The sequence below is a fragment of the Trachypithecus francoisi genome, unplaced genomic scaffold (assembly GCF_009764315.1).
Source record: "Trachypithecus francoisi isolate TF-2019V2 unplaced genomic scaffold, Tfra_2.0 Lachesis_group16, whole genome shotgun sequence".
In the NCBI taxonomy this organism is placed as follows: domain Eukaryota; kingdom Metazoa; phylum Chordata; class Mammalia; order Primates; family Cercopithecidae; genus Trachypithecus; species Trachypithecus francoisi.
This window is the reverse complement of record NW_022681461.1, coordinates 90,177,375-90,202,705: the sequence shown is the minus strand read 5'-3', so window position 1 is coordinate 90,202,705 and position 25,331 is coordinate 90,177,375. Positions and strand designations below refer to the sequence as shown.

At 48.8% G+C, this 25,331-nt stretch overlaps 1 long non-coding RNA gene across 5 annotated transcripts; it reads left to right on the top strand.

The window, feature by feature from the left end:
- Window positions 1-4,382: 4,382 nt before the first annotated feature.
- LOC117098978 lies at window positions 4,383-22,652 on the top strand. 5 transcript variants are annotated; one of them, XR_004443668.1, is made up of 9 exons: window positions 4,383-4,608; window positions 6,042-6,120; window positions 12,449-12,526; window positions 12,776-13,031; window positions 15,926-16,062; window positions 16,287-16,485; window positions 19,365-19,532; window positions 20,271-20,428; window positions 20,688-22,652. It is a non-coding gene; the product is annotated as an uncharacterized LOC117098978 (long non-coding RNA). The 5 variants fall into 5 exon arrangements; XR_004443666.1 differs by adding an exon at window positions 10,974-11,085 and having other exon boundaries at window positions 20,271-22,652; XR_004443667.1 differs by having other exon boundaries at window positions 15,946-16,062; window positions 20,271-22,652.
- Window positions 22,653-25,331: the final 2,679 nt, after the last annotated feature.

The following is a 25,331-nucleotide window of genomic DNA, read 5'->3' as shown; positions in this document are numbered from 1 at the left end:
AAATCCAAGTTCAAGGTGCTGGCAGGCTTGGTTCTCCTGAGGCCTCTCAGTCCTTGGCTTGCCGACAGCTGCCTTCTTGCTGTGTCTTCCCAAGGCCTTTGCCCTGTGCACATGCATCCCTGGTGTCTTTCTTCTTTTAAGGACACCAGTCATATTCCATGAGGGCCCGATCCTTGTGACCTCATTTTACCTTAATTACCTCCTTAAAGACCCTGTTTCCATATACAGTCACATTGGGGTTTAGGGCTTCAACCTATGAATTTTGGGGAAACACAATTTAGTCTATAAGTTAGTTTGAAAAGAAAAAGAAAGTAGGCCGGGCATGGTGGTTCATGCCTGTAATCCCAGGACTTTGGGAGGTCGAGGCGGGCTGATCACTTGAGGTCAGAAGTTCAAGACCAGCCTGGCCAACATAGTGAAACCCTGCCTCTACTAAAAATGAAAAAAAAAAAATTAGCCACGCATGGTGGTGACTACCTGTAGTCCCAGCTACTCAAGAGGCTGAGGCATGAGAATTGCTTGAACCCAGGGGATGGAGGTTGCTATGAGCTGAGATGGTACCACTGTACTCCAGCTTGGGCGACAGATCAAGACTCTGTCTGAAGGAAGGAAGGAAGGAAGGAAGGAAGGGAGAGAGGGAGGGAGGGAGGAAGGAAGGAGGGAGGGAGGGAGGGAGGGAGGAAGGAAGGAAACTTGTTAAAGCAGTGCTCTTACAAAAGGACACAGACAGTTCTTAGGATGAATTTTGTCAGTTTCACCCAACAGTTACTTTCTATGCTATGCAACCTTTCCCAGAGCTTAGAAAAAAGTTAAAAATTTTCCAATTAATTTTACACACTTTGCATAACTCCAATACTAAGACTTAATTTTAAAAAGAGCACAAGTTAAAGTGTATCTATCTAAAATCAAGAATCAACATCATACTAGTGATAAAACAGTAAATCTAGTCTAGAGGAATTTGGATTAGAGTCAGAATGAAGACAAGGGCATCAGTTAGGTATCAGTAATGCTAGCTGCTGTGAGGAACATAACTCCAAACCTCAATGGCTGAACACAATGGAAGTGTATTACTTATTTACACAAAGAGCAGTGAGAATCTCTGGTTAACCAGCTGCCTCCCATGTGGCCACTCAGGGACCTCAGCTGCTTCTGCCATCCCGCAGAGCCACTGCCAGCTCCTCTGACATTAAGCAGGAAGAAAGACAGTAGAGGATCTTATGGGCGGTTTTATGGACCAACTGGGAAGGCATCTGTATCACCTCCGCCCACAGTCCAGTGGCTCGAACCTGGTTGCGCAGCCACTCCTAACTACAAGGGAGGCCAAGAAATGTTCCCTCCTTCCATGCCCAGCAGGAAGAAGAAACAGGTGATGTTGCAGCTTTCCTTGCATAATACCCCACTGTGGTCTCTGGGACTTTTGTTGACAAGTCACTGATGTTTTCTGCACCTTCTGATTTGCAGCAGGCAGTGACTGCTACCTGAGCACCATCCCAGTTTCAGAGATTAAAACTGTGAAAAACTTGGAATTGATGAAATACTCAATAGGAATAGTAGATGCTGCACTTGTAAAAAGCCCACAGATGAACCAGGGCTTTCCGGGCACAACCACAAGGCCAAAAACATAAATGGTAGACTTAACTATATAAAAACAAAAAAATCCCTCATATCAGAAAAGAACATTGAAAGGAGAAGGGCCCACTGTGGGGGAAATATTTACGATGTGTGACAGACCGAGAATGAGCAGGGTTGCTATTTAAAGAGCCCTTACAAATCAAGAGTGAAAAAGGTGAAGAAAATGGACAAAGAATAGTAACAGGAAATCAATAAAAGAAGAACTAAAAATGGTTAAATATGTTAACTATGTAAAACTAGTAGTCAAAGAAGCACAAATTAAAACTACCATGTAATACCATGTTTTACCATCAGATTGGCAGAGATGTGAAAATTGATAATGGTGTTTGCAAAGACTGGCAAGTAAAGGCAATTAGCCCTCTGGAAAGGGAAAGATGGGTGCCCTGTTTACCACTGTGGGTGATAAGGTCTTGAAAACACTTATGCCTATTGACCCAGCAGTCCCACCTCTGGAATTTATCCTAAGGAAACAAACGAAGAGATCTAAAAGACATATGCACAAGGCTGCTAATCTCAGGGGACCTTTTAAATTTAACTTTAATTTGTATCAAGTTATACATGCACATGATTTCAAAGCTCAAAAAATTCTACAAGATTTGTTATAAAAATCAGCAATTCCCTGAAGCTGCTCCCCCAGTCATGGCCCTGCTCTGGTTTTTCAGTCCCAGAGATACTTTTTTTTTTTTTTTCTTTTTTGAGACAGCGTCTCACTCTGTCTCCCAGGCTGGAGTGCAGTGGCACCATCTCAGCTCACTGCAGCCTCGACCTCCAGGGTACAAGTGATTTTCCCTTCTCAGCCTCCCGAGTAGCGGGAACCACAGGCATGTGCCACCATGCCCAGCTAACTTTTATCATGTATTGTAGACAGGGGTCTCCCTGTGTTGCCCAAGCTGGTCTCGAACTCCTAGGAGCTCAAGCAGTCCTCCTGCCTTGGCCTCCCAAAGTGTTGGGATTGCAGGCATGAGCCACTGTGCACAGCCTCAGAGATACTAATTCAATCCTTTAAGTATTTACTGTATTTTCTCTAAATACCATATTTATATTGCTACTTCTTGATTTTTCAGGTTTATACATTATATAGTGATTTGTCATTATGGAAGGGGAGACTTTGGCTCTCATCAACCACTCACTCACAATACCCCCCACCCTGGAACAAAACACATATTAATGCATGTATTCCCACCCCTCACAGCCTCCCAATATAGTTATTTGTCATTCTGATCAGATCAATATTTGTTATTTGCTTTATTCTGAATACAAATCTATTTTCAACTTTTTTTTTTTTTTTTGAGACGCAGTCTTGCTCTGTCTCCCGGGCTGGAGTGCAGTGGCCAGATCTCAGCTCACTGCAAGCTCCGCCTCCCGGGTTCACGCCATTCTCCTGCCTCAGCCTCCCGAGTAGCTGGAACTACAGGCGCCCGCCACCTCGCCCGGCTAGTTTTTTGTATTTTTTAGTAGAGACGGGGTTTCACCGTGTTAGCCAGGATGGTCTCGATCTCCTGACCTCGTGATCCGCCCGTCTCGGCCTCTCAAAGTGCTGGGATTACAGGCTTGAGCCACCGCGCCCGGCCTAGGTAAATGTTTGAATTAATTCTTTTTGTTGTTGTTGTTGTTGTTGTTGTTGTTGTTGTTGTTGAGACGGAGTCTCGCTCTGTCGCCCAGGCTGGAGTGCAGTGGCCAGATCTCAGCTCACTGCAAGCTCCGCCTCCCGGGTTTACGCCATTCTCCTGCCTCAGCCTCCCGAGTAGCTGGGACTACAGGTGCCCGCCACCTCGCCCGGCTAGTTTTTTTTTTTTTTTTTAGTAGAGACGGGGTTTCACCGTGTTAGCCAGGATGGTCTCGATCTCCTGACCTCGTGATCCGCCCGTCTCGGCCTCCCAAAGTGCTGGGATTACAGGCTTGAGCCACCGCACCTGGCCTTACATTTTTAAAGTTAATAATCATCCTGCTTTTTTTTTTTTTTTTGCCTTTTTTTTTTTTTTTTCTGAGACAGAGTCTCTCTCTGTCCCCCAGGCAGGAGTTTAATGGCACAATCTTGGCTCACTGAAGCCTCCACCTCCCGAGTTCAAGTGATTCTCCTACCTCAGCCTCCTGAGTAGCTGGGACTACAGGCACATGCCACCATGCCCAGCTGATTTTTATACTTTTAGTAGAGATGGGGTTTTGCCATGTTGGCCACACTGGTCTCAAACTCCTGACGTCAGGTGATCCACCACCTCAGCCTCCCAGAGTGCTGGAATTACAGGTGTGAGCAACTGTGCCTGGCCCAGTTGTCTCGCTTTCACCATTGGCTTGGTTTACTAATTTTCATCACTAATTTAACTACAAACTCTTTCTTTCAGAATTTTGAACATATTCCTCCATCATGTTCTGGTCCCCACTGATGCTGGTAAAGAATCTAGTGTCATTTGGATCCACGATCCTTTGTATGAAATCCACTTTTTCTCTGCAAACTTATAGGATATTTTCTTCATGCCAGATACTTGTGTTCTTTAATTCTAGGTTTTTGAAAACAAAATATCTTAAAAATTACTTTCTTCTTTCTTTTTTTCTTAGGACAGAGTCTCACTCCGTCACCCAGGCTAGAGTGCAGTGGTGTGACCCTAGCTCACTGCAGCCTTGAACCCCTAGGCTCCAGTGATTCTCCCACCTCAGCCCCCCAGGTAGCTAGGACTACAGGTGTGTGCCACCATTCCTGGCTAATTTTTTTAATTTTTTTTTTTTTTTTGAAAACACTTATGCCTATTGACCTAGCAGGTGTGTGCCACCATGACTGGCTGATTATTTTATTTTATTTTATTTATTTTTGCAGAAGCCATTGGTACCATGTAGCTAAGCTAGGTTGAAGATACTCTGGACTCAACAATTCTATATTAGGATACATGCTCTAGAACATCTCTCCCATGCGTGCACAAAAAGATATTGATGCCCGTAATCCCAGTGTATTGGGAGGCCGAGGCAGAAAGATCACTTGAGGTAAGAAGTTTGAGACCAGCCTGGGCAACATAACAAGACACTGTTTTTACAAAAGGTTTAAAAATGGGTCAGGCACGGTGGCTCACGCCTGTAATCCCAGCACTTTGGGAGGCCGAGGCGGGTGGATCATGAGGTCAGGAGATCGAGACCATCCTGGCTAACATGGTGAAACTCCGTCTCTACTAAAAATACAAAAAATTAGCCGGGCATGATAGCAGGCGCCTGTAGTCCCAGCTATTCGGGAGACTGAGGCAAGGGAATGGTGTGAACCCCGGAGGCGGAGCTTGCAGTGAGACAGATCTCGCCACTGCACTCCAGCCTGGGCGACAGAGCGAGATTCCGTCTCAAAAAAAATTTAAAAATGAGCCAGGCATGGAGGCATGCACCTGTAGTCTTGGCACTCAGGAGGCTGAGGTGGGAGGATCCCTTGAGCCCAAGAGTTTGAGTTTACAGTGAACTATGATTGTGCTACTGTATTCCAGCCTGGATGACAGAACAAGACCCTGACTTAAAAAAAAAAAAAAAGACATTTACAAGAATGCTTATGGCAACGTTTTTTATAAGGACAAATAAAAGAGAAAGATATAATAAATAATTATTGACGGGAATGAATAAAGATGGCACGGTTATACAAAACATATACAATATTGAGTAAATACACAACATATACAAGGATGCAGTCTAGCTGGGTGTGGTGGCTCATGCCTGTAATCTCAGCACTTTGGAAGGCTGAGGCAAGAGGATCACTTGAGTTCAGGAGTTCGAGACCAGCCTGAGCAACATCGTGAGACCTTGTCTCTACTTTAAAAACAAAAAAATTGGCCGGGTGCGGTGGCTCATGCCTGTAATCCCAGCACTTTGGGAGGCCGAGGCGGGTGGATCATGAGGTCAGGAGATCGAGACCATCCCAGCTAACACGGTGAAACCCCATCTCTACCAAAAAATATATTTAAAAAATTAGCCAGGTGTGGTGGCAGGCGCCTGTAGTCCCAGCTGAGACTGAGGCAGGAGAATGGCATAAACCCAGGAGGCAGAGCTTGCAGTGAGCAGAAATTGCACCACTGCACTCCAGCCTGGGCGACAGAGCGACACTCCATCTCAAAAAAGAAAAAATTAACTAGGTGTGCTGGCGTGCGCCTGTAGTCCTGGCCACTCAGGAGGCTGATATGGGAGGGTTGCTTGAGCCCAGGGAATTTGAGGCTGCAGCGAGCAATGATTGCACCACTGCACTCTAGCCTGGGGGACAGAGAAAGACCCTGTCTCAAAAAAGAAAAAAGGGAAAAAAAAATTGCATTCCTACTTAAAATTGCAATATTCCACCCCTGCCTCTCCAACTTCCCTTATTTTTTCCCTCTGTCCTTCTCACGTTCTAACATATTAATAATGTATCTCAATTTCATACCTTTTGTTTATGGTTTGGCTCACCCTACCAGAACGTGTGTCCCACGAGAGCAGTGATCCTGTCTGCTGTTTATGGATGTTCCCAGGGCTTAGGATGGTGCCTGACATACGGTAAGTTCTCAATAAGTATATGTTTGTGAATTTATGAATGAATAAAAGACAGAAACCACTACTGAAAGTTTAAAACCATGCAAAGCAATACCACTTATCATTTATGGATGAACACGCAGTTCAGGCTTGCGTTACCCCTGGTGACAGAGGTGGGGAACAGGATCAGGAAGGGGCACCCAAGAGTCTTCCAGTGTCCCTGTAAGATTTTATTTCCTAAGCAGGGCAATAGAGATGGAAATGTTTGCTATATTATTATCGACAAGTTTTGCATGGTAGAGAAATTTTACAGCTTGAAAAAAAAGGAACAGCAAACACCTGCAGCAGGTGTTAGAGTTTCCCAGGGTTTTTCCACATGACCTCATGGGACAAGGGGGCTTCCTGTAAGCCCAGCTCAGAGCAAGGTGGGGCCTGGGATTGGGGGTTCTTCCAGAGCTCCCTAATGGGGGGGGAAATTCCAGTCAGGCCAAGAGAGGAAGGGGCAGCCTAGGACGCCACCTCTTCTGGGTGAGATGGGGAGAGTGGGTCAGAATAAAGCCTGATCTTACACTGTCTTAGTAACAGTTCAACAAGTTCTAGCCCGTTGCCCAGGTAGAGCCGATTTATCACGACAGGGGAATTGCAAATTGCAGTAGAAAGAGTTTGATACATGTAGAGCCGGCTAAACAGGAGGCTGGAACTTTATCATAACTTAAATCAGCCCCTCGAAAATTCAAAACTGGGCCTTTTAAGGATAATTCAGCGGGTGTGGGACCAGGGAGTGAGGAGTGTATATTGGTCGGGTTGAAAATGAAATCATATGGGGGTTGAAATAGATTCTTTTTCTTTTTTTTGGAGACAGAGTCTCCCTCTGTCACCCAGGCTGGAGTATGGTGGCGCAATCTCAGCTCACTGCAGCCTCTGCCTCCCGGGTTCAAGCAATTCTCCTGCCTCAGCCTCCCAAGTAGCTGGGATTACAGACATGCACTACCACGCCTGCCTAATTTTTGTATTTTTATTAGAGATGGGTTTCACAATGTTGGCCAGGCTGGTCTCGAACTCCTAACCTCAAATGATCTCCCACCTCGGCCTCCCAAAGTGCTGGGATTACAGGTGTGAGCCACCGCGCCCGCCTGAAGTGGATTCTTGCTGTCTTCTGTTCCTGGGTGGGATCACAGAACTGGTTGAGCCAGATTACAGGCCTGGGTGGCACCAGCTGGTGCATCAGAGTGCATCACCAGTGCAGGGTCTGAGAAATACCTCAAGTGCCCATCTTAGGTTTTACAATCGCGATATTATCCCTAGGAGCAATTGGGAAGGTTCAAAATACTGCAGCCAGCTGCGCGACTCCTAAACCATAATTTCTAATCTTGCGGCTAGCTTGTTAGTCTTACAAAGGCAGTCTGGTCCCCAGACAAGAAAGGGTTTGTTTAGGGAAAGGGCTGTTAGCATCTTTGTTTCAAAGTTAAACTATAAACTAAGTTCAGCTTACGCCCAGGAATGAACAGGGCAGCTTGGAGGTTAAAGGCAAGATGGAGTTGGTTAGGTCAGATCTCTTTCTCTGTCATAATTTTTTTTTTTTTTTTTTTTTTTGAGACGGAGTCTTGCTCTGCCGCCCAGGCTGGAGTGCAGTGGCCGGCTCTCAGCTCACTGCAAGCTCCGCCTCCCGGGTTCACGCCATTCTCCTGTCTCAGCCTCCCGAGTAGCTGGGACTATAGGCGCCCGCCTCGTCGCCCGGCTAGTTTTTTGTATTTTTTAGTAGAGACGGGGTTTCGCCGTATTAGCCAGGATGGTCTCGATCTCCTGACCTTGTGATCCGCCCGTCTCGGCCTCCCAAAGTGCTGGGATTACAGGCTTGAGCCACCGCGCCCGGCCATTTTTTTTTTTGAGATGGCGTTTCGATCTTGTTGCCCAGGCTGGAGTGCAGTGTTGTGATCTTGGCTCACTGCAACCTTCGCCTCCCAGGTTCAAGCGATTCTCCTGCCTCAGCTTCCCAAGTAGCTGGGATTATAGACACCTGCCACCAAACCCAGCTAACTTTTTCATATTTTTAGTAGAGGCGAGGTTTCACCATATTGGCCAGGCTGATGTCGAACTCCTGACCTCAGGTGATCTGCCCGTCTTGGCCTCCCAAGATGCTGGAATTACAGGTGTGAGCCACCACGCCCGGCCGCTGTCATAATTTTCGAAAAGGTGGTTTCATCTTCACCCAGGAGTGGGGACTTGCCATTGGCTCCCCCTGTCAGACATGCTGCTGTGAGTCAGCTCTGGGTTCCGCTTTAGGACACCTGGGAGGTGTCCCCGTTCAGAATCTGATTTCCTGTTGGAAGCTCTCCCCAGAATTTCTCACGACTCCAGTCTGCATCATGGCCCCCACCCCCATGAATAATGGGGAGAATAAATATGGACCCAGTTTTGTCTACATCACAGGGCTGCTGTGAGAATCAAAAAGGGTGAAAAAAACCTCCCTAACAGTAGAGACCAGAGTCTAACTGCAATTTTGCATTTTTTCTTAACCATCCCCCTGTTGTTTGATTGTGTTTGCCATTTTCTCTGCTATAAATAGCACTGCAATGAACATCTTTACACGACTGCATGTGGGCGAAGGGAAAACTTCCCTTTTCCCTCTGAAGGTTCACTGAACATCAACTGGCAAAAGGCAGATTAGTAGGAGAAAAAGCATACACATTTACTAACATTCATGGGAGAGGATTACAGTGTGATTACCCCAATCTCCCAATGGGGTACAGAAGCTTATGTACTCTTTTTCCTAGAGGAGCCCGGAGATGGGGAATATAGAGCATTCTTTGGAGGAGCAGTAAATGATTATTACGGAGAATGAATGGACCAGGGAGACAGAAATTAACTTGTAAATGGAATGAGTCTGAGAGGCAGACCTTATCTTGTGGAAAAGTCCATCCAGGTGTGGTTGGACGTCTGACTTCTTTTCTTCCAGCTTCTTTTCTGCAGTGGATAATGGGGTAACAGAGGGCTAGAAGGCAAATGTGTTTCTTTCGGCAAGACGCTTTCTAGGTCAGATAAGGAAATTCCAGATAGTCCCTCCGAGCACTTGAGGGGTGAGAGGGAGAGAACAAGACAAGGTTAGAGAGACCTTGATGCTCAGGCTTATTTCTGAGGCCTTTCGATTTTCAAAAGCACTCAGCATGCCCAAGCGCCATATTCTGAGGAATCATTTTCTGCACCCCAACACTTACATTTTTGGTTTGCTTTAAAAAAATTATTTTTCTGGGATAAATCCCAGAGGAAATAATTGGTTAAAGTATGTAAATAGTTTCTATGGCTTTTCAACCTGATAATCGAAAGGATCAGAATCCTGTTCTAAAGAGTTCATGCGGCCAGTCACAGTGGCTAACGCCTGTAATCTCAACACTTTGGGAAGCTGAGTGGAGGAAGTGGAGCACCTGAGGTCAGGAGTTCGAGACCAGCCCAGCCAACATAGTGAAACTCTGTCTCTACTAAAAATACACAAATTAGCCAGGCATGGTGGCACGTGCCTGTAATTCCAGCTATTCAAGAGGCTGAGGCAGGAGAATCGGTTGAACCTGGGAAGTGGAGGTTGCAGTGAGCTGAGATTGCGCCACTGCATTCCAGCCTGGGCAACAGAGCAAGACTCCATCTCAAAAAAAAAAAAAAAAACACGAGTTAATGCACGTGCAAAGTTTAAGGATGACTGTCTGGGAAACACAGACTTCAGAGGAATGGAATCAATGCTCTGAAATGGAGAAGTTAAGGTTTTACTTCTATAGGTAGAAACAAAGAAGTTTAGCAGGATTACTAAAGTTTAGCAGCCCTTTCCATACAAGGCTGGTTTATGAATTATAGCAATCCGACTGGTTGCAGCTTGTTCTTTTTCAGGAAAGGTATAGTCAACGATCTATCTTGAGTAAATTGATTGTCACAGAGCCTTTGGTGCTATCTGGTCGGAGTCAGGTGCAAGAGAGGAAAGAAGGAAGTTAACCTACAAGGAGAGTCAGTAATTAGGAAAAAGGGGTCTTTCCTCCAGTGCCGTTTAGTCTTTTACAACATTTTACAAAAGAATGTAGGTGGGGAAAAGTTGATCTACAATCAAAGAAACAGGCTGTGGCTGCCTGTTATGTGACTCAGGCCCCACTTTTCTTCCAAGTCTCCAAATAAAATCCCAACAGGTTTGTAAGCAGACAGGGAGGGTCTTCAGGGACTACAGGCGTTTCGTCAACCGGAGCAATAAGCCTGTTTGGCAGCCTCCTGCTTTGCAGCTTGTTTATCCCCAAACCCTGTGTTGAATGTGGTCACCTCGTTGCTGGCACCAGCTCCTGACAGACCCAGACAACTTCTAGATCAAGCTGTCCAACCAGCAGCCCAGGATGGCTTTGAATGTGACCCAACACAAATTCATAAACCTTCTTTGAACATGATGAGATTTTTTTTTGCAATTTTTTTTAGCTCATTAGATACAGTTAGTATTAGTGTATTTTATGTGTGGCCCAAGACAATTCTTCTTCTTCCAGTGTGGCCCAGGGAAGCCAAAAGATTGGACACCCCTGTTCTAGATGAACCTGTGTGCACATTCCTCATGACCACGCTGACCCTGAGCTCCCCCTCAGGAGGAGCCACACCTTCATCACCATCACAGGCAACCTGTGGGTTGGCACGATGATGCCCTGCGTCTGCAGCCGCGGGCCCCTCATCCCCTCCAGCACTGAGGTCAGGAGTTTGAGACCAGCCTGGGCAACATGGCAAAATTCCATCTCTACTAACAATACAAAAATCAGCTGGGTTAGTAGAGATGGAATTTTGCCACGTTGCCCAGGCTGGTATCAAACTGCTGACCTCAGGTGAACCACCCACCTTGGCTTCCCAAAGTCACTTTCCCTCAGGGAGACACTGCTTTGGAGAATCCTCGCAGGGCTCCTCTTACCTGTGACAAGTCATAAAACTCCTACTGATCCAAACCTGCGTTCTCGTGGAGAGCCGTTTGAGATTCACCAGGTGAATGAACCCCAGTTTCTTTCTGGGTATCAGGTCGAATGTGAATCACTTGTTTTCACAAGCTCTTGACATGTCTGTCAAATTGCTGTTTCCCAGAGAGTAGACTCTAGTGACATACAAGTGTGTAGGACCATTGCATCTTATCCCAGGAGATCCACTCCTGATCTGGCATTATTTAAAATCTGCTGAATTCAAAACGGTCCTCTGCTTCCTGCTCACCAGGTCTGAAAAGAAAAAAGAAGAAGGAAAGACTACACCTGACAAAAGAGAGGGGGAGACATTTGTATTAGTTTGCCAGTTTGAGGAAATGCCTTACTTGGCAATATTGTAAATCCAGTTTACAGCTCACTTGACAGCTTTGAAATGACTTATTTTTTGGCATACATTTTAAAACTCAGGAGAGCTGAGACAAAATGAGAGATTATTAGTATTTAACATTTGATAAAATACCTTGAATATTTTAAATACTCATAAAATGCTATTATGCTGCACTTTATTTTATTTTATTTATTTTATATTTTGAGATGGGGTCTCATTCTGTTGCTTAGGCTGGAGTGCAGTGGCATGATCACAGCCTACTGCAGCCTCAACCTCCTGGGCTCAAGCAATCCTCCCACCTCAGCCTCCAGAGTAACTGGGACTATAGGCACCCGCCACCACACCCAGCTGATTTTTGTATTGTTAGTAGAGATGGAATTTTGCCATGTTGCCCAGGCTGGTCTCAAACTCCTGACCTCAGGTGAACCACCCACCTTGGCTTCCCAAAGTGCTGGGATTATAGGCGTGAGCTACCATGCCCAGCTGACACTATACTATTTCTGCACGGCATTCTCCAGCATTGGGCACTATTATTTTGTTTTGTTTTTCACCCTAAACAAATAGGATGTCTAACTACCAAGTTGGTAGCTCCAGGCCTTGAGATCCATTTGTAAGAGTGGGGAAGAAGGAGGCAAAGTAATATATGTGCTAGCTAATAATTACATGTTCTGCTTATTAAGAATTTACTTTCTTTTTGGCCGGGCATGGTGGCTCACACCTGTAATCCTAGCACTTTGGGAGGCTGAGGTGGGTGGATCACCTGAGGAGTTCAAGACCAGCCTGGTCCGACATGGTGAAACCCCGTCTCTACTAAAAATACAAAAATTAGCCAGGCATGGTGGCGCGCACCTGTAATCCCAGCTACTCAAGAGGCTGAGGCAGGAGAATCGCTTGAACCCGGGAGGCAGAGGTTGCAGTGAGCTGAGATCGTGCCATTGCACTCCAGTCTGGGCGACAGAGAAAAAAAAAAAAAAAATTTACTTTCTTCCAGGTCCTGTGCCAAGCACTTGTGTTATCTCATGTATCCTTGGATCCTTTTCTGTAGGTTCAGTTACCCCCGTATTACAGACAAGGAAACTGAGGTGCAGATCCCAGAGAGGGAGAGAAAGAGAGCACCATTCTGGTATGTAGCAGGGGGAGTCAGAGAACAAAAATCGGACTGATAAGAGGCAGAGGCACTGGTGCGGGCTCTGTCCCCAGCTTCCAGCTCATCATTCAACCTTCTGGGCCTCGACTCTGCCCTAAGGAGAGGCTGAGGACCAGGTGATGGGCACCAATGTTTGGCTTCTTCACATCCCACAGGCCAGACCCCCTGGGCCTCACCTTCCAGTGAGGGAAGGGAGAGGTGACTGCCTTTTCTTTTTCTGCACAGAGCAGCAGGGGAGTCATGACCTCCAGGGCTCAGCAGAGCATGAGCCTGGCCATTGCCAAGCGGCCCGCCCATCCGTGCTGTGGTTACACCGTCTTCATGCTGGTTGGGGATCCCCGAGAACTCGGGTTTGGTTCATCCTCCAAACACGTGAACACGTGTTGAGCACTGACTGTGAATGCAGCAGCTGTGATGGGGGCTGAACTTAGGGCCAAGGAGCCAGGCTCCACTCCACTGTGACACCAGGTGTGGGGCTCGGGTAAGTCACCTCTGTGGCCTCAGACCGCAATTTCCTTATCTGTAAAATGGGGATGGTGATGACTACCTCGGAGGGTTGTTGTGAGGCTTAAATGAGAAGATGGGCGTGGCTGAGGCCAGCACGGGGCCCTGTAAAGTGTGAGCAGAAAGGGGCTCTCCAGGTGCACTCCGGGGATGACTCAGGCGCCCGCTGGGGATGCTCACTGGCCCGGCACTGACGTCCAGAATGGACCACAGGGGAGAAAGTGGCAGGCTAGCAGGAGGGAGGCACTTTCACTAGGGGCCGGGAAGGGTCTTGGGAGGGCTTCCTGGGGGAGGTAGTGTTTGCACCGAATGAAAACTGGTTCTATTCAGTGATGAGACTTGCTGCCTGCAACCAGAACTTCCATTTAAAAACTGGACAGAAGACTTCCCCCAGGAGGTAACTTCAGACTGACTCCTGCACCCAGAGAGGGCATCCTTAGAGCATCTTGGGGGAAATCCACCCATCCCTATGTATTTTATTTATTAGATTCCCTACCCCTGAATGCCCTCGCAGGACCACCAGGTTCCTGGTGCTGTCACCAAATACCATCTGGAAGCCTCCTCATTCCACAGGTGATTGTGAAAATAAGACCTTGAATGTTTCATTTTGGTTTTTTCCCCTGAAATAAAACCAAATGTAATGACTAAGAAAAGCTCCACTCCTACCTCCAGGGCGCCGCTCCCTCTGGTGGAGGGTTGGCTCCTGACTTAGATACTTTCCATATATGAATTACAGGGAAAGGGAGGCCTGGGACCAGGTGCGGGGCAGCTCCTCCTGGCCAGCTGGGCGGCTGCCTGGGATGCCCTGCAGGCTCTCAGGGGCTGCCAGGACGCCTGGCTTCTGCCTGAAGTGAGTAGCTCTCAGTCCCTATAGGCCACACCTCTGCGGCATCAGGAGAGGGCTTGGGAGCACACAGCGGCTTTGGTCTTTCTCCTGAGAGCAATGAGGAGCCATGGAATGTTGCAGGCAGGGGAAGGACAGGACTAGATTTGCTTTTTAGAGGAGACCCTTGGGCGATCCCAGGAGATCAGGTTGGAGGAGGCAAGGCTGGAGGCCAAGAGGTCTGGGCAGGGCCTGCAGGGAGGGGAGGAGGGAAAGGAAGAGGGGCCCACTAAAGGGTGTGGAGTAGCTCCCTGGGCTGCCCCTTGTTGGTCATGGCTCTGCCCTGGAGCCCAGGCCTGATGTCCACCTTGGGCCTGAGTTCCTGCAGGTGCAGCTACATGGGGTCTGAGCTGGCACAGCTATGTGGGGCCTGTTCTGGGCTAGTGACTCACTTCTGAACAGCTTTGGCAGAATGAGACAGTTTTCCCTTTCACAAAATTCATCACAGTTCAAGCCTTTGGCCCCAAACAGTGGCAGATGCCAGAGGGATTTCCTGAGGTGGTTGATGGGACTTTTGCTGAAATGGTAGCACGAACTTCACCTGGGCCTGCAGGGAGCCATCCCCTGCCTCCATCCCCTTGCTCCTCCTTTGTCTGTCCTAAAGCACGGATGGGACCTTGGTCCTTATACAGGGCAACCTTGGCCTTCAAGCAGCATGCCTGAGCTCCTCCCTCAGGTTCTGCTCAAACGCTTCTTCCTCAGAACCTGCACGCCCCGCCGGGTCGTCAGGTAGCAAGGCCCATGCCTCCTCCTCCAGGACGCTGCACTCTGCCCAGATATCCTTGGATGATGCTAGCTCATGAGATGTGGGGAGTGTGGAAGCCCAGCTTCCTTGCTTGGAGTGGGGTTTCGATTACCCTGAGATGTAACTTACATTCCAGAGCGGCCCTTGGGATCGCAATGAAGCATCTCCCTGCTGGACTTGGCCAGACATGGACTGTTAGTCTTCCTTCCCTCTCCTCTCCTGCTTCCCACTCCTTTCCTGGTTTATTCTGGGGGCACTTCCTTAATACATCACTTGCTCACAAATCCTCCGCAGAGAGGCTGCTTCTGGGGACCTGACCAAAGACACAGCTTCCAGGGGTCACTCCTGCTGTTTCTCAGCTTGGACAGATCCTCCTTGACTGCACCCCTGTAAAACAGAATGCAACGCAGAGCTCCTGCGGGGAGCTCTCCTGGGGGGAAGCTTCCTGAGGTCCCATGACGCCTCCGCAGGCCCCGTTCCTGGGGCCTCAGTCCTGGGACCCTCCCCTTGGCTCCACCCACAGTTGAGTCTTTGCACACAAAGTTGTTCTGCCCACCTTGGCTCTTGACTCCACCCCCACCTCACAGCCTCTCCGGGCCTCCGTGGCTCCATCTGTACAATGGGGGCACAGGCTCTGCCTCTGTGAGTGGTGGTGTGACTCTGGTTCTGGATTCCTGCTCCCAACCTCACCCTGCGGTAGCTGAGCCAGCACATCTGGAAAAGAGGAGCCCAGCTTGTTCAAGAATGAACAGTTGGGTCCTGGCTTAGAGAATCAACCATTCTGACTGTTACAACTCATTACTAAATCCCAGCTATGCCCTGAGAAGGATTAAGGAAACTGCTCCGGTAAAAAATCCCCAGCAGAAAGAATGCACTCCCTCCCAGGGAGCCCTAGAAATCTGACCACGGTAATCTTCTCCTGGCAATCTCCAACCAATGCACATTCCGGGTATTTGCATGCCAGAGGGCCAGCTGGGCATCTGCGCGATCGGCCAATGCCTGGCAGAAAAGCGGCCCGAGGTGCTAGCTTTCGGATTCACCGCAGGACTTCAGGTAGTACCAGCTGCTGAGGGAGCTTTGTTAGGCTGCGTCGCCCCACGGAGGAAACCTGAGGCTGGATAGCAAGAAGCCTGGACAGGGTGCTGCTCTGCCTTGAACCTGCTGGCGACCCAGGCAGGACACTGTCCCCTGTTAACCCTCAGCTTTCCCACTTAAAAACTGGGAATGATATCCCCATTTACAGGGATTTACTCACTTACACAGAATATGTCTATGGAGTGTTCGCCGTGTGGGGACCCAAGCTGGGCACTGGAACCATGAAAAGGCTTGAACCCTACCCTGTCCTTGCCCTGTGTTGCTCCCGGGCTTGAAGCTGAGAAGGTAAAAGGAGAGGGTCAGAGGGAGAAGTGGGGTATGTATGTGGGGTCACATTAGCACAAAGCCAGAGGCCTGCCGCCGTGATGCCTTGAGGCTCTGGGTGAATAAACAGATGTAGCCGAAGGAGCCACTGTGGTTGGCTGGCAGGTCAGGACAGGGCAGCCATCAGGGTTGTGGTCACATGCTTCAGTGTTACTGTCTTAATCTATTTTCTGCTGTTACCACAGAATACCACAGACTGGGTAACTTGTACAGAAAAGAACTTTATTTGGCACATGGTTCTGGAGGATGGGAAGTCCAGAAAAATAGTGCCAGCAACTGCAGACAGTCCTCCCGTGGCAGAAGGCATCACATGGCCAGCATGTACACAAGACAGAGCGAGAAATGGGGCCAAACTTATCCTTTTATCAGGAGCTCACTCTTGCTGTAAGTAACCCACTCCTACAATAGCTGCATGAATCTCTTCATGAGGGCCGAGACCCTCATGACCCAATCACACTAAAGGACCCATTTCTCAACACTGTCGTCACAATAGCAGTCACATTTCTCTCTTTCTTTCTTTCTTTCTTTCTTTCTTTCTCTCTCTCTTTCTTTCCCTTCCTTCCTTCCTTTCTTCCTTCCTTCCTTTCCTTCCCTTCCCTCCCTCCCTTCCTTCCTTCCTTCTTTCCCTCCCTGTTTCTTTCTTCCTTTCCCTTTCCCTTTCCCTTTCCTTCTTTTCTTTCTTGATGAAGTTTCATTCTTGTTGCCCAGCCTGCAGTGCATTGGCGCCATCTTGGCTCACCGCAACCTCCGCCTCCCAGGTTCAAGCGATTCTCCTGCCTCAGCCTCCTGAGTAGCTGGGATTACAGCTGTGAGCCACCATGCCCAGCCGCATGAGCTTGGGAGAGGACATTTCAACATGAGTTTTGGAGAAGACATTCAAACCACAGCAGTTACCTTCACCTGGATTTGAGTCCAGCTCAAGCGTGGTGACCTTGGGCAGGTCCTTCAGGCGGAAGGACTTGAGGCTGTCTGAGCCACAGTTGTCTTGACTTGAAAGTGGGAATCCTGGCCGGGCACGGTGGCTCACGCCTGTAATCCCAGCACTTTGGGAGGCCAAGACGGGCAGATCATGAGGTCAGGAGATCGAGACCATCCTGGCTAACATGGTGAAACCTCATCTCTACTAAAAATGCAAAAAAATTATCCGGGCATGGTGGTGGGTGCTGTGGTCCCAGCTACTCGGGAGGCTGAGAATGGCCTGAACCCGGAAGGTGGAGCTTGCAGTGAGCTGAGATTGAGCCACTGCACTTCAGCCTGGGTGACAGATCCGTCTCAAAAAAAAAAGGAAAGTGGGAATCCTAACAGTGCCCACTTGAAGGCTTGTTGTAGGGTGAACATCACATAGTTTGAAGCCCGACACTGTCTGAGTAGGGGTGGTTCCCTCGCCCCTCTGAATCTTCCAGGCTGGGGCCCTCTGCTCCCCAGAAGAGCAGACTGAGGGGCTGAGAAAGGGGCAGGTGGCTTCCTGTGTGGGGTGCAAGGCTGCAGCAGGCTGAGTCTGGGGGCAACCCAGGTCTGCTGATGAGCTGGGAGAACTGGGTGGCCTTCTTCCCCACCCCCGCTGCCCTGGGAGGCTGGCCTCTGGACAGCCTGGGAGTAGGTCCTGCTATGCCTCCCTTCCTTCCTCAGGGAGGCCTGGCCCCCCACCCCGCCTGCAGCTCTGCATACTCACCCTGCCCCCAGGGCCACACCTCACTGGGAGCCAAAGTCTGAGCACATTTCTCAGGGGTCTGGGCTGGCCAATGGGTCCCGACTGGGCTCTCTGCTACTCTCTGTGGTCAGTTGCTCATATCCTTTGTATGGGAGCATCAGCTTCCAGCCATCAGACAAAAGCCCAGGCAGGGCCTGGTGAAAGCCACACTGGGCCTTGCTTGCTGTGCGTCATCAGAAAATGTTCTCCCTGTCTGGGCTTCAGTTTCCATATCTGTATAATGGGCTTCCAGCATGTGCCCTGCCCCACCCCTCACCAAGCACAGACCAGAGGTAGGGCCCCCTCAAAGAGGAGAGAGTCGGTCAGATGATCTCTATTCAAACCCAGTTCTGCTCCTTACCAGCTGTGTGACCGTGGGCAAGTCCCTCCACTGCTCTGAGCCTCAGTTTCTTCATCTGTAAATTGGGAGTCCTAAAATCAATTTCACTGGCCTTTGTGGGGATTAAACGAACTCTTGTGTGTGGAGTGCCTGGCACGGATCACTCACTCAGTGCAGGTTCCCTTCCCTTGGGGTCGCTCTCCACCTCCTTACTCCCTGATCTGGCCTCATCTTCCACAGCATCTCAGCTGCTGCCGCTTCTCCTCCCTTTGGCGATTCCCACGCCCTCCAGCCTCTAGGCCTTTGCTCACCATTTGTTCTGCCAGGAATGCCTTTTCTACCTCTCGCATTCCTACCATTCCAAAGCATATTGTCTTCATTGCTCAGCTCAAATGCTGCCTTCTCCAGGAAGGCTCTCCGAGGAGCTCTGTGCCAGCAGACAAAAACACTGATACAGGGGCATCAGAAGGGGCATCTCTCTGCCCACATCTCTCTACCTTCTGCCAGGATCAGACTCAAACATGGACATTTTTCTCCCCCACCTCGCAGTACACAAAAGTGCCCACTAGGTGGTGATAGAATGACGAAGTCCCCGTGGGAATGGGCGATAAGGGAGGCCAACAAGGCAACCCCTGCATCACTCGTTCGTTTATTTAAAGAGCATTGACCGAGCACCTGCGTGGTGCCAGACTGTGGGGCAAACCAGCAGCAAGGCCCGACTCTCAAGGAGCTTATGTTCTAGTTTGGGGAGGCTGCACTGGCGGGAGACACAAAAACAAGGAAATAAATAAAGCAGGAAAAACGCGGGACAGAGATGAAGGTTACACAGAAAATGCTGGCCTGGGATCGCTTGAGGCCAGGAGTTCGAGACCAGCCTGGCCAACATGGTGAAACCCCATCTCTACAAAAAGTACAAAAATTAGCCAGGCGTGGTGATGTGCACTGGTAGTCCCAGCTATTTGGGAGGCTGAGGTGGGAGGATCCCTTGAGACTGGGAGGCAGGGGTTGCAGTGAGCTGAGATTTCACCACAGCACTCCAGCCTGGGTGACAGAGTGAGACCTCTGTCCAAAAAAAAAAAAGAAAAAAAGGAAGGAAAGGAAAAGAAAAAGGAGGAAGGGACGAAGGGAGGAAGGGAGGAAGGGAGGAAGGGAGGAAGGAAGGAAGGAAGGAAGGAAAAAAAAAAATTCCGGGCCCCTGAGTGCATCCAGCCTTATGACTGAGCATTTTTTCAGTGCAGAGCCACACTTGGAACCTGAGAGACCAACTAAGCTGGATGATTCTCAAAGTGCGGTCTGTGGACCAGCAGCAGTAGCAGCACCCAGGAACTCAAAGGAAATGCAGGTTCTCCGGCCTCTGCCGAATGCACTGAATCAGAATCTGCATTTCAACAAGATCCCCAGGTAATTCCTTTTCAAGTTAAAGTGAGAAGCTCTGCCCAAGTCCAGAGGCTTAGGGACAAATGACACCCACAAGCCAAATCTGGCCACCTAGTTTTGTATGAATCCCATGCTAAGAATGGGTCCTGCTCAGAAAAAAAGAAAGAAAGAAAGAAAGAAAAATCTAGAGAATATTTTGTGATAAATAAAAGACATGCAAATTCAAATTTTAATGGCCATAAACAAAGTTTTATTGGAACCCGGCTGCACCCTTTGTTTATGTATTGTCTATGGCTGCTCTTGTGCCAGAATGGTGCGTTAAGGAGTGGCAACAAAGCCAGTATGGGCCACAGTGTTAAAATATTGACTCCCCGGCCCTTTGAAGAAAAAGTCTGCTAGTCCCTGCTCTAGTGCATCTTCCTCACACTTTATGAATGAAGAATCAGGGCCCTGCGGGAGAGGGACAGTATCTTGTTCAAGGCATCATGGGAGCTCGGCATTCTGTACATGCTCAGCGTCCTGTTTCCACAGGTTCGGGCCTTAAGAGGCTGAAAGCCCCTACTTTTTCTGTGTCTTGGGTTGGCCCAGGGTGGAAACCCACGTTCCAGGCTGTGAGGAAGTCCAGGACACACAGAGAGGTCATGTGTAGGTGTTCAGGCCAACAGCACAGCCGGGGGCCCAGCTGACAGCCAGCGTCAGTGACCAGAGGTATGAGTGAGGAAGCCTTCCGATGACTCCAGGCCAACTCCTATGTGACTACAGCTACAACCGCACGAAAGAGCCTGAACGAGAACCACTGGCTGAGCCCAGTCAACCCTGGAACCAGAAGAGATGATAATGCCATCCAGCCTTGAGACTTGTTTGGAGGGTGACGGGGCCAAGAATGACACCCACCGCCCCAGAGGCTGGGGGACTGGCAGGTGTGTCTTAGGGTTCGGGGGTGGGATTGAAGGTCATCCCGAGGAGGATCCTTTTTGAGTGTGTTAAGGTGTCTGTGTCCGTGTGGACGAGCTGTCAGAATGGGCTGGGGGATGCGGTCAGGGACCATTCCCATTCCCAGGACCTGGGCGTCCTGACCATTCATGCTAGTTCTGCTCCATGTTGGCCACACTGTTCCAGGCAGGTGCCTTTGGTCACACAGACTGGTCTCTGAGCCTGGTCTGATGTGTGTACTCTCAGGAGCCTGGACTGGGCAGTCTCAATCCAGAAATGACCTCTTCAATACTTGGTGCAGTTCCTATATGAAATGCCCAATATTATGAGCCACCCGGGCCTGGGTCAGCTGCTGACTGGCTGGAGGAAGTGCATGGGACCATGTGAGGCCACGGCAGCCCCAGGGTTTGCAGTCAGAGGGACCTGCGTCTGAATCCTGGCTCCCCCGCTTACAAGCTGTTTGACCTTGGTGAGGTCAGATCATCTTTCTAAGCTTCAGTTTCTTTAGCCACACGATGGGTATAACACTTACCCTTGAGGGTTATTGCGATTGTCAAACAAGGCAGCGTTTGCATGGGCTCTGGGCCATGCTAGACATTCATCAGGCACTTAAGCTATGGGGGAGAGAAGTGAGGGGCTCAGGCTCTGGAGCCAGTGGGTTTAAACTCCACTCTACCACTAACAAGATGTTATTAAAACCTACTGTGTGCCTCAGTTTCCTCATCTGTAACACGGGGATAATAATAGTACCTGCCTCCTGGCTTGTGGAGAGGACGTGCTATATATAGTGCTTACAACAGCACAACACACATATATGGGTACTTCACAAACACGAATCCATTCAAGGAAACCAACCCTGGGTGCCCTGGGATGGCCGTTGGTCAGAGACCCAGAAGCTGAAGCCAGCTTAGGATAAGCGGAGGGGCCCAGGCCTGCCCTTGGCTCCGCTGACCTCACTTCTGTTCCAGGGCTGTTCAGTTACCTGCTCCTAGGCCTGGGAGGCCCAGTGGACAACACAGTGACCTCTTCTTCACTGATGTGATCTGAATGCATTCTGCTCCGTGAGGGCCCAGATGAGGGAACTGGCATGATATTCACAGAGAGGCGACATCACCCGCTGAAGATCACACAGCAAGTCCCTGGGCCACCTGAATCCTGGCCACAGCTCCACCCTGCTACCCCCTGTCTTAAGTAACACATTAATAAGTATCTTACCCTCAGACCATTATCTGTGCTGCCTGGCTAGGGAGCATTTCTGAAACACATCAAACATTGACAAAAGGAGGTGTTTTTCTGTCCTCAGGCCAGGCCCTTTGGCCTCTGTTAATCAGTGAGTGTCCTCTGTTAATGCTGAGCCCAGCTGCTCCCACACATAAGGACAAACAAGGGCACTGGGCACGGGAGAAACCTGTCCACCAGGGCCAGGAGGGGACGCGGAAGGTTAGTGGGTCCCCTCCCCCAAAGCAATGCACACAGCTGGGGCTCAATAAGTGCTACTGGGTGGTAGGAACGGAACCAGCTGAGGGCACAGGAAGAGGGATCTGCTAAGCAGAGGAGGCCTGACCTGGGCTTCATTGGGTAAAACCACTCATCATAATAAGTAGCTGGCATTTTGGGAGCTCTTAGTAAGTTCCAGACACTGCCCTGAGCACTGAACATGGTCACTCACTAATGTTTCCATGTTTCACCATCAGTAGGGTGCGTATGTCGCTCTCCCCAGTCTACAAACAGGAAGCTGAAGGCAAGAGCGATGAAGTCATTTGCTTAAGTCACACTATTACCAAAAGGCCGAGCTTGGATTCCCACCCAGCATCCTGGCTCCAGACCCAAGCTCTCAACCACCATGCAAGCCTGTGGGAGTGGGAGGGGTGAAATGTAAGAGTGAGGGGTGACTTCTAGGTATTGGCTTGGGGTGGCTGTCCCTTTGATGGATATGTGGGAGGGGCGCAGGTGTCAGGTAGGGTACTGGGAAGAAGGTGGATGAATTGGGTTGGCAGATGCCTGGGGATGCTCAGGTGGAGGAGGCAGGAGAGAGGCGGCTTATGGCGCTGAGGCTGGGTGAAGGGAGCTGGAGCTGCTCACTCCAGACTCATCAGTGTAGAAGTGCAGCCTGGGAGACACCTGAGCAATGAAGGGGCAAGGCCACAGCTAAGGCAGGGGAATTGATATTTAGTGTGCAAGGACTCAAAATGACAGCAAGAAGTGTTTTGGAGACCATTATTATTATTATTGAGATAGAGTCTCACTCTGTTGCCCAGGCTGGAGTGCAGTGGTACAATCATAGCTTATTGGAACCTTGAACTCCTGGGCTGAAGTGATCCTCCTGCCTCAGCCTTCTGGGACTCAGCCACCACAACCAGCCAATTTTTAGATTTTTCTATAGGGATGGGGAGCGGGGGGGGGGCCTCCCTATATTGTCCATGATGGTCTTGAACTCCTGACCTCAATTAGTCCTCCGGCCTTAGCCTCCCAAAGTGCTGGGATCACAGGAATCAGTCACCACATCTGGCCAAGTGCTATTTTTATTTATTTCATTTCATTTATTTATTTTTGAGACAGAGGTTTGTTGTTGTTGTTGTTGTTGTTGTTGTTTTTGAGATGGAGTCTTGCTCTGTCACCCAGGCTGAAGTGAAGTGGTGTGATCTTGGCTCACTGCAACTTCCACCTCCTGGGTTCAAGTGATTCTCCTGCCTCAGCCTCCTGAGTAGTTTGGATTACAGGTACCTGCCACCACGCCCGGCTAATGTTTTTGTGTTTTTAATACAGATGGGGTTTCACCATGTTGGCCAGGCTGGTCTCGAACTCCTAAGCTCAGGTGATCCACCTGCCTCAGCCTCCCAAAGTGCTGGGATTACAGGCATGAGCCACTGTGCCTGGCCAAGTGCTATTTTTAAATGAATGTTTTCTTTATTTTGAGAATAGATAATAAATGCACAATAAATTCACTCCCAAAGGGTGAAAATTGTATCTCTTACTCTGTCCCCCTTCACCAGTTCTTCTCCCCAGAGACAGCCACTGTCCCCAGTTTCTTCTTTCTTCTTTCTTTTTCTTTCTTTTTTCCTTTTTTTTTTTTTTTTTTTTTATTGTTAGAGACAGGGTCTCACTCTGTTGCCCAGGCTGGACTGCAGTGGCACGATCACAGTTCACTGCAGCCCCAGCCTCCCAGGCTCAAGCAATCTTCCTACTTCAGTTTCCTAAGTAACAGGGACTACAGGTGCACACCACTACGCCTGGGTAATTAAAAAAAAAATTTTTTTTTTTTTGAGACAGGGTCTTGCTATGTTGCCCAGGCTTATCTCAAACTCCTGGGCTTGAGCAATGCTCCTGACTCAGCCTCCCAAAGTGCTGGAATTACAAACCATGAGCCACTGTGCCCGGCCTGTTCCCAAAGAAACAAGAAAGATATTTCTTGTATATCTTTCCAGGGATATTTAACACACAGGAATAGGCGATCAGGTGTCGTGGTTCATGCCTTTAATCCCAGAACTTTGGAAGTGGATTGCTTTGAGTCCAAGAGTTCGAGACCAGTCCAGTCAACATAGTGAAACCCTGTCTCTGCGAAAAATACAAAAAATTAGCTGGGTGTGGTGGCGCATGCCTGTGGTCCCAGCTGCTCAGGAGGCTGGGGTGGGAGGATCACTGGAGCCCAGGAGGTGGAGGTTGCAGTGAGCCAAGTTCGCACCACTGCACTCCAGCCTAGATAACAGACTGAGACCCTGTTTAAAAAAAAAAAAAAAAAAAAAGGCATATACTTTCTCCTGTAGATGGTAACATATGCACTTTGCATCACCCTGTTTTCTCACTGGACAGAACATCTTGGAGATCATTCCACACTGGAACGCACAGGGCTGACTCACTCTTTTGATTGATGCAGAATATTTCACTGTAGGAATGAAGCACATGTAATGAACAGTCCCCTACGAATGGACCTTTAGGTTGTTCCCCGTATTTTACTATTCCAACAATGCCACAATGAAGAGCCTTTGGCAGACAGCATTTTGCACATGTGTGAATACGTCTGTAAGGTAAATTCCTAAAAGCAAAATTTCTGGGTCAAAAAAGATGTACAGTCTAAATTTTGATAGCTACTGCCAAACGTTTTTTATTGAAGTTGCTTGATTTACACTCCTACCAGCAACGTATGAAAGCACCTGTTTCCCCAATGTATTATTTTTTACATTGGTATCTTGCTGTAATTTTAATATGCAGTTCTTTTTTGAGTCAAGTTGAGCACTTTTCATCTTTTTTTTTTTTTTTTTTTTTTAGACAGAGTCTCGTTCTGTCACCCAGGCTGGAGTGTGCAGTGGTGGGATCTCGGTTCACTGCAACCTCCATCTCCTGGACTCGAGCAATTTTCCTGCCTCAGCTTCCTGAGTAGCTGGAATTACAGGCATGTGCCACCATGCCCGCCTAATTTTTGTATTTGCAGTAGAGACAGAGTTTCACCATGTTGGCCAGGCTGGTCTCAAACTCCTGACCTCAAGTGATCTGCCTGCCTCAGCCTCCCAAAGTGTTGGCATTACAGGCATGAGTCACCATGCCCGGCCATACATTTAAAAGCCATTTCCTTTTCTGTAAACTGTCCATTGGTATCCTTTGCATATTCAGATAAGCTGGGCATCTTTGTCCTAGGAACTATTTGTGCAATAAGGAAATTAACCCCTTGTCTATAAAATGAGTTGCAAATATATGGTATTTTCCCCGGTTTGTTGTCTTATGATTTTGTTGTTGTTGTTGTTGTTTTTAGATAAACATAAGCCTGTAGCACCTGGTATTTCCAGGCAGTCTCCCATATAATCCCTAACCAGGCTTAGTTTCGAAGATCAGATGCATTCAGGATGGTACGGTTAATTTTTTAATGGAGAATTAGTTGTATTCTTACGGCTTCTG